Source organism: Zea mays, chromosome 6, assembly GCF_902167145.1.
Source record: "Zea mays cultivar B73 chromosome 6, Zm-B73-REFERENCE-NAM-5.0, whole genome shotgun sequence".
NCBI classification, from domain to species: Eukaryota; Viridiplantae; Streptophyta; class Magnoliopsida; order Poales; family Poaceae; genus Zea; species Zea mays.
Window position 1 is genome coordinate 20,990,571 of NC_050101.1, and position 10,000 is coordinate 21,000,570.

Sequence of the window (10,000 nt, forward strand, 5' to 3'; positions counted from 1 at the left end):
CCTAGATCAGATCGAACTCCTCAGTGTTAGGCGGCTCCTCCTGAACCACCTGCTCTTCTCCTGTGGGGGGGGGGGTGAGACAGCAAGAGTGAGCTCACATACGATCATAGCTCAACAAGTCGTGGGGAATAATGTGGCATGAACTCACCAAAGGTGGGAATTCATGAAGTGTAAGGCTGATCAATGAAATAAAGGCTGAAGCTGAGCATTGCTTTTATAAGTTGGTCAAAGTTTTATTAGCAGTTACTAAGTGTAAGTGAATACCAAACCATTATAATAATAAGTAAAAGTAGTAACAAAATAATCCCAAATGCAATGAGATGACAAATTAAGTTTAAGTTCCATAAATTAATCATGTGAGTGTCCGAGCCGCTCATGACCGTGAGCACGGCTAGTATACCAGTTTTACACTCTGCAGAGGTTGCGCATCTTTACCCACAAGTCGTGTTACCCATCTGCCACAGAGTTGATCAGACTCCATACACCTCTACCTAGGAAGCGAGGCAGGGTACCACTACGAGGCCTTTACAAAGTTCCACTAGCTTCAGACTACCCGCTATAGTTTATAGGAAGATCCAGTACAGGGTTCCTGGCTGACAGCCATCGCAGCAAAATCAACCAGGGACCTCCCCGCACTGACCTCTCCCTTACTGCCCTTGCCCCTTTCGGGTAAGGTAGCCCTCCCCTAGCTTTCCTAGTTAATCAGCCAAGGGCGTCCCATTAAACCCTTGTGGTAGCACTGTTTTCCCGGGTGGTTCTCCATGTTCCAATTAACATAATGATCTTAACATGAACAAGGAATAATAAAACATATAACAATAAATAGTGTAACAATGAGTGATGAATATCTCTATACCCAAATCCACATAAAGCAATAGCATGTACTACCCAAAACTTTAGTAGTAAAACCAGTGGTGAAGCAAGGTATAAAGATAGTCAAAATCTAGGGCATCCTATTGGGTCCCAGCAAAATTATCCTATGCAGATCATTATGAATAATAAGAACATGAATGGGTAAAAGAAGTGATCAAGGGCACAACTTGCCTTCAACGAGCTCCTGCTCAGCTACTTCAACTTGTTGAAGCTCAGGTTCCACAGTAGGTTGCTCGTCTACTCGCATCAATACAATACATACATGACATAGCATAAATTAACATCACATCAAACATGCAAATAGAATATACAGTAATAAACTAGACATTAAAATATGATCACAGGAACTGGAATCATTAAATTTAGAGTTATACATTTTAAGTTATGGATTTTCTAAGGTTTAATGTGCTTGAAATAGGATTAAATGATAAATAATTTTTCTAACAGAGTTCATGTCAAAACAGTGACTCTAAGTGTTAGAGAATAATATTACAAAATTTTAGAAACTGGAATGGCTCAATTTGGACTAAAAATGGATTTTCTATGATTTATACAAGTTCTAGGGTTTATTTTCATATTAAAAATCCAAATTCTAATTCATTTAATTGATTTAAAACAATTCTGGATCGGGCCTCATTTACTGGTAAATTCAGGGTTCTCGGTGTAAGTTTCCTAAGACACAGAGCACAGTGCTCACTGGATGGCGGGTTGAATTGTGATTTCTTCGGGGTCTCTTTAGAAAAAATGCCCCGCGAAGGGGTATCGGTGAATCTGAGCCGTTGGATCACTTGTCAAGGGCATGGATTAGATCGGATCCCGGCCGAACCGGTACCCGCCCAGAGCCGCCCGATCTAGATCCGATGGTAAGGATTTAATGAGTCAAGGATTCAACGTTCATCACTGGATCACAAATCTACAGCTGAAATCGTCCCGGTCGAAATGTTACACCATACCTAATCTCTGTCGATCATCCAGAGATCAACGGCTGACGCTGGTTCAAATCTAGACCGTCCGATAAGATCAGACGGCAGCCGTTCCATCCTCCCCACGGTGGCGCCCAACGGCGGAACACGAGCCACCCGCGGCGGCGCTCCATTGCCGAGCCGGCCACTAGTACCCCAGGCGACCCGAAATCCAATCTAACGGACGCTACACGGTGCAGGGGCAAGAGTGAATACGCGAAGAAGGTTCTCACCGTCGGAAGGGGTTCAGTCGAAGCAGTCCACGGCGGAGGGCGAGTCCGCGGCGGCGGCGAAGTTCGGCGAGGAATTCCGGTTGCGCCGAGGATTGGTTTTCTGGTCCGAGCACACGTATGGCTCGCACGTGGTTCAACGATCACCCTAGGCCCGATCTACAGGCCTCGGATGACCCCACGGCGTGCGGCAACGGCGGCGGGTACCAACTTAGCTACTGCGCGCGGCGGCGGCGGCTTATGGGTCGAGCTCGCGTGGGAGGGAGTCATGGATGAGAAGGCAGAGACGCAGGGGTCCCCCCCTTTTATCCCCTTGAGTCACGATCCGGAGCAAGGAGAGCGCGCCCATAATCCCGGCGTCGACGGTGAGTTCTGCGCGAGCCGTTGCAAGGATAGGGATGACCTGACCAGCGGGGTCCATGTGTCGGTGGCGGTCACGGAAGAACTACGCGCGCGCGGGGCAGGCTGGTCGGTGGGTCCGGCAGATCAGCGAGGGGAGAACCGTGGTCGAGCGCGTGAGTGAGGGAGGCTGACGGGCGGAGCCCACCTGTCGGCGCACGCGGGTGTCGGTACGCTGGGCCGCGCGGTGAGGAAGTCCCGGTGGGCCAAATTCCCAGCCGACGGCCCAATTAGGGTTTTAGTCCTTTTTTCTATTTTATTTTCTATTTTCTTTTCCCATTTCCAAGTTAAATTTGAATTCAAACTTAAATTCACATTTCTATGGCTCACCACTTCAACTTATATTTGTGAGATTAGGGATACCAATCCTGAATATATTTATTCATATATATTTTATTTATATATGTATTTTTATAACCCTTCTCTCTTTCTTATTTTCAAACTTTAATTTTCATTTAAGGTTTGATCCAATCCTTTAGAATTATTATCTCTTTGTTATTATCCTTATTATTTTATTTAATGTGCAAACATATAAAACTCCAACATGATGCATATTCTTTTTATCCTTTGTTTTAATTCACCTCCAACTTTCATGTATGCTCTTTTTATGATGCAATCATGGCACATAGAACAAGGAATTCACTATATAATCCTCTTATACAATTTTGAGTATTACAAATCCTACCCCCCTTAAAAATAATCTCGTCCTCGAGATTTAAGAAGAACTAGAGAAAAGGTGGGGAAAAACTATACGAAGCTCTTCTTCTCTTTCCCAAGTTGCTTCATCTTCACTGTGGTGGCTCCATTGAACTTTGCACATCTTAATCACCTTATTCCTTGTAACTCGAGTCAAAGTGTCCAGAACCTTAATAGGGTACTCAGCATAAGTCAAATCATCTTGAACACTGAGGTCCTCCATTGGTAACTGTTCCTTAGGTACCCTGAGGCACTTCTTTAGCTGAGACACATGAAATACATCATGTACATCTGACAGATGATCGGGTAACTCCAGTTGATATGCAACTTCACCCACTCGCTTCAAGATCAAGAAAGGTCCAATGAAGCGAGGGGACAACTTTCCTTTAACTTTAAATCTCCTCATACCACGAAGTGGTGACACCTTCAAATAGACATGATCACCCTCCTTAAACTCCAGTAATCTCCTCCTATTGTCAGCATAGCTCTTTTGCCTGGATTGTGCAATTCTCAAATTTTCTCTTATCATCCGAACTTGTTCTTCTGCCTCTTGTATAAGTTCAGGCCCAAAGAACTGTCTTTCTCCAGTCTGATCCCAATATAGGGGAGTCCTGCATTTTCTGCCATACAAAGCCTCAAATGGTGACATCTTCAAACTGGCCTGATAGCTATTATTATAAGAAAACTCAGCATATGGTAAACTCTTCTCCCAACTGCCACCATGTTTAAGAGCACAAGCTCTTAACATATCCTCCAGTACTTGATTAGTTCTCTCTGTCTGTCCATCAGTCTGAGGATGGTAGGCTGAGCTAAAATTCAACTTTGTATCCAAGCTCTCATGCAACTTCTTCCAAAATCGAGAAGTAAACTGTGATCCTCGATCAGACACGATCTTCTTAGGCACTCCATGTAGACAAACTATCCGAGTCATATACAATTCTGCTAGCTTGGCTCCCGTGTAATTAGTCCTCACAGGTATAAAATGAGCCACCTTTGTCAATCTGTCCACAATTACCCAAATAGAGTCATATCCTGCTGGAGTGCGGGGTAGTCCAACAATGAAATCCATACCAATTTCTTCCCATTTCCACTCAGGTATCTTCAATGGGTGCAATAATCCAGCAGGTCTTTGATGTTCGGCCTTGACTCTTTGACATACATCACACTTAGCCACATGAGCAGCCACATCTCTTTTCAGTCCATACCACCAATACTTTCGCTTCAAATCTTGATACATCTTAGTGCTTCCAGGGTGGATGGAGTAATCAGAATCATGAGCTTCTTTCAATATAGCCTCACGGAGGCTATCGATCTCTGGAACACATATCCGATCTTTGAACCATATAGTACCTTGCTCATCCTCCGTGAACTCCGGGCCTCTACCTTCAGTAATAAGATTCTTGATCTCTTGAATCTTAGCATCACCAATCTGACCTTTACGAATTTCTTGCTCCAAGGTAGGTTCCAATTCGATAGTCACTCCTTCCGTATGTGTAACAATTCCCAGATTGAGTCTCTCAAAATCTTCTGCTAATTCATCGGGTAGCTGGACAACGAAAGCGGAGTGAACATGCTCCTTCCGACTCAAGGCATCTGCAACCAAATTCGCCTTGCCCGGGTGATAGTGAATCTCCAAATCATAATCCTTGATGAGCTCCAACCAACGGCGTTGCCTAAGGTTGAGATCCTTCTGAGTGAATACGTACTTCAAACTCTTATGATCCGTATATACTTGGCACTTAGTTCCCATAATATAGTGTCTCCAAATCTTAAGTGCATGCACAACGGCAGCCAGCTCTAAGTCATGAGTGGGGTAGTTCAATTCATGCTTCCGCAACTGACGAGATGCATAGGCAATCACATGTCCTTCTTGCATAAGCACACATCCAAGTCCTTGGCCACATGCATCACAGTAAATGTCAAATCCCTTCTGCAGATCTGGCATAATCAATACTGGAGGTGACATCAATCTTTCCTTCAATTGATCAAAGCTCTCTTGACATTTCTCATCCCACTTAAATTCTTTTCCTTTCTCCAAGAGCGATGTCATAGGCTTGGCAATCTTAGAGAATCCCTCAATAAATCTCCGATAATATCCTGCGAGTCCCAAGAAACTCCGAATCTCAGTAACTGTAGTGGGCACTCTCCATTCCATAATCTCCTTCACTTTAGCAGGATCCACTGCTATTCCTCCATTAGAAATAATATGACCAAGGAATGGCACCTTGTCAATCCAGAACTCACACTTGCTAAACTTAGCGTAGAGCTCATTATCTCGCAACTTCTGTAGCACCAATCTCAGATGTTGTTCATGATCACTTTCATTCTTAGAATAAATAAGAATATCATCGATGAATACCACAACGAATCTGTCCAAATACTCCATAAACACTTTGTTCATCAAATTCATGAAATAAGCTGGTGCATTGGTTAATCCAAATGACATAACAGTAAACTCATATAATCCATATCGGGTCGAGAAAGCCGTCTTAGGAATATCCGATGGTCTAATCTTCATCTGATGGTATCCCGATCGGAGATCAATCTTCGAGAATACCCTAGCACCTCGCATCTGATCAAATAAATCCTCAATACGGGGCAACGGATACTTGTTCTTCACCGTAACATCATTAAGAGATCTATAATCCACACACATCCGTTGCGATCCATCCTTCTTCTGCACAAATAATACCGGTGCTCCCCAAGGTGAGGAACTTGGACGAATGTAACCAGCCTCTTGCAACTCCGTCAACTGCTTCTTCAGTTCCTTCAACTCCTCTACGGACATTCTATATGGCCGTTTAGAAATAGGGGCGGTTCCAGGTAAGAGATCAATAACAAACTCAACTTCTCTATCAGGTGGCATCCCTGGTAACTCCTCTGGAAAGACATCCGGAAAATCTCTAACCACCCGGATGTTGTCACCAACAAACTCCTCAGGCATAAAGAACATTGCACGCATGGATGAGGAGGTTACTGCAATATTAACTTGAAACCTTTCTCCTTTAGTGGTAGTGAGTTCTATGGTACCTCTACCACAAGCTATAACGGCCTTTGCCTTTCTTAGCCATGACATACCAAGGATAAAATCTATACTGCTTGACTCTAATATTATAGCAGTAGCTCCAAATTCTCTACCCATAATGGTTAATGTCAATCTACGTGTCATTTGATTCGCCTCAACAGGCCCTTTAGGTGTAATTACTATCAGGGGTTTTCTCATATTTAGCAGTGGTACTTCATTTGTGTTGGCATATCTAGCAGACATGAATGAATGTGTAGCACCCGAATCAAATAATATTGTTCCAGGAATTGCATTAACATAAAACATACCAATTACGAGGTCACCACCATCAGGAGTATCTTCAACGCTGACTTGATTCACCCTGGCTATAGAATATCCCTTGCCAGGGGTCTGTTGCTTGTTCTGAGCTGGAGTAGTAGCAATCCTCTGTGGGCAGACATTTGCATAATGACCAATCTTCCCACACTTGAAACATTGAGTGCCTGGACTCTGTCCTGCAAACTTTGTTGGGGTGCCCGTGGGAGTAGCCTGTCGAGTAGGTGTCCTCAGTGGTGATTGCTGAACTGGGCGCGGTCCTCCTGGTCGAGGCGGTGTACTCTGTGGTGAACTGTAGCGAGGACGAACACTGCTGCTACCCTGTCCTTGTGAGATAGCCTTCCTCTTCAAATCTCCCAGCTGAACACGCTTGTGTTCAATAGCCAGGGCCTTATCCAATAGTCTCTGAAATGATGGAAATGTGTGTGCCACTAGAGCATACTGCAATGGTCCATTAAGTCCTTCAATGAAATGCTCCTGCTTCCTTTCATCCTCAGCAACTTCTTCAGGGGCATATCTGGATAACTGAATGAACTTATCCCTGTACTCGCTGACCAACATATTGCCTTGCTTCAATGACAGAAACTCCTTCTTCTTGATCTTGATCATACCAGCTGGAATATGGTAGTTCCTGAACTGCGTACTGAACTCTGCCCAAGTAATAGTATCCACAGCATCGTGGGCAGCTGTATAAGAATCCCACCAGTCAGCAGCAGGACCAGTCAGACGTCCAGAAGCATATAAGACCTTCTCCCGATCAGTGCATTGTGCAATATTCAGCATCTTCTCAATTGACTTCAACCAATCATCCGCGTCCAGTGGATCAGGTGAGCTAGCGAATGTAGGTGGCTTATGACTCATAAACTCCCGGTGCTTATCACGAGGTGGAACTGGTGGTGGTGGTGGAGGCAATGGCACTTGTTGCTGTTGTTGCTGCTGTTGAAGTTGTTGTTGCAGCTGCTGTTGTTGCGCCCTCCTTTCTTGGCGTATCTCATCTCTCTCCTGGCGCAACTCCTGGCGTATGTCTTCTCTTTCTTGACGCATCTCCTGGCGCTCTTGCTGCATCTGGGCACGCATATCAGCCATGGTGTCTGCCATCTGCTGCATCACCGCCATCTGAGCAGCAACCAGTGGGTCAACTCCGCCTGGTGGAGGATTGGGAGGATTCATCCCGGCAGGTTGTGGCTGAGGTTGTCTTCGAGTGTGTTGGTTAGGAGGCAAGTCAATTCCACCACCCCGCCTGGTATTGACCATCTGAGTTAGATACATATGGTAAGAAGATAATAGACAAGGCAGGTATTTACAAATCAGTTTACTTTGGGGGACTTTTTAGCTAAGCAGATTAATATTTTACATATCCTAGCTAATTCAATACCTTATAGTGGTACATACTAAGATGTCCATCTATAATAATTCAATCAATCAAAGAAGCAAATCAGACATTTTTCATCATAACAATCAAACAACATTTTTAAATATAGAAAATAGTTTTGATTTGGTCTTAGGCCTCCTATCTCTTAAAATGTCATAGGGGTAGGGATTCCAAGGTGTGAAATCCATCTTGTCTCAGAGTAGAAAAGGTAAGAATGATTAGAGTAGAACAGTAGAAGGTGAGACAGGATCAAGATAAGTGTAGAAAGAATCAGAGTAAGATGAGTGTAGAATGAATCAGAATGAGATAAGTAGGTAAGGGTTTGTCCAGTCTATCTAGGTTTCGTCCTACAGTCAACATTTCCTCTGATACCACTTCTGTAACACCCGGTTTTAAAGAACAAAGCCGGGTGCATCTCATACATGCGCCAAAGAAGACAACATATATAATAACAGAGTGTATAGAGATAAATGTCATAAAACATCAGAGTATTTATTACATAGCGGAAGACTTATTACAAAATAAAGTAATAAAGATAAAACGAACTAAGGATCGTCAGCGCCAATGTCGACTGAGAAACGCCACCTAGATCAGATCGAACTCCTCAGTGTTAGGCGGCTCCTCCTGAACCACCTGCTCTTCTCCTGTGGGGGGGGGGGGGGGGTGAGACAGCAAGAGTGAGCTCACATACGATCATAGCTCAACAAGTCGTGGGGAATAATGTGGCATGAACTCACCAAAGGTGGGAATTCATGAAGTGTAAGGCTGATCAATGAAATAAAGGCTGAAGCTGAGCATTGCTTTTATAAGTTGGTCAAAGTTTTATTAGCAGTTACTAAGTGTAAGTGAATACCAAACCATTATAATAATAAGTAAAAGTAGTAACAAAATAATCCCAAATGCAATGAGATGACAAATTAAGTTTAAGTTCCATAAATTAATCATGTGAGTGTCCGAGCCGCTCATGACCGTGAGCACGGCTAGTATACCAGTTTTACACTCTGCAGAGGTTGTGCATCTTTACCCACAAGTCGTGTTACCCATCTGCCACAGAGTTGATCAGACTCCATACACCTCTACCTAGGAAGCGAGGCAGGGTACCACTACGAGGCCTTTACAAAGTTCCACTAGCTTCAGACTACCCGCTACAGTTTATAGGAAGATCCAGTACAGGGTTCCTGGCTGACAGCCATCGCAGCAAAATCAACCAGGGACCTCCCCGCACTGACCTCTCCCTTACTGCCCTTGCCCCTTTCGGGTAAGGTAGCCCTCCCCTAGCTTTCCTAGTTAATCAGCCAAGGGCGTCCCATTAAACCCTTGTGGTAGCACTGTTTTCCCGGGTGGTTCTCCATGTTCCAATTAACATAATGATCTTAACATGAACAAGGAATAATAAAACATATAACAATAAATAGTGTAACAATGAGTGATGAATATCTCTATACCCAAATCCACATAAAGCAATAGCATGTACTACCCAAAACTTTAGTAGTAAAACCAGTGGTGAAGCAAGGTATAAAGATAGTCAAAATCTAGGGCATCCTATTGGGTCCCAGCAAAATTATCCTATGCAGATCATTATGAATAATAAGAACATGAATGGGTAAAAGAAGTGATCAAGGGCACAACTTGCCTTCAACGAGCTCCTGCTCAGCTACTTCAACTTGTTGAAGCTCAGGTTCCACAGTAGGTTGCTCGTCTACTCGCATCAATACAATACATACATGACATAGCATAAATTAACATCACATCAAACATGCAAATAGAATATACAGTAATAAACTAGACATTAAAATATGATCACAGGAACTGGAATCATTAAATTTAGAGTTATACATTTTAAGTTATGGATTTTCTAAGGTTTAATGTGCTTGAAATAGGATTAAATGATAAATAATTTTTCTAACAGAGTTCATGTCAAAACAGTGACTCTAAGTGTTAGAGAATAATATTACAAAATTTTAGAAACTGGAATGGCTCAATTTGGACTAAAAATGGATTTTCTATGATTTATACAAGTTCTAGGGTTTATTTTCATATTAAAAATCCAAATTCTAATTCATTTAATTGATTTAAAACAATTCTGGATCGGGCCTCATTTACTGGTAAATTCAGGGTTCTCGGTGTA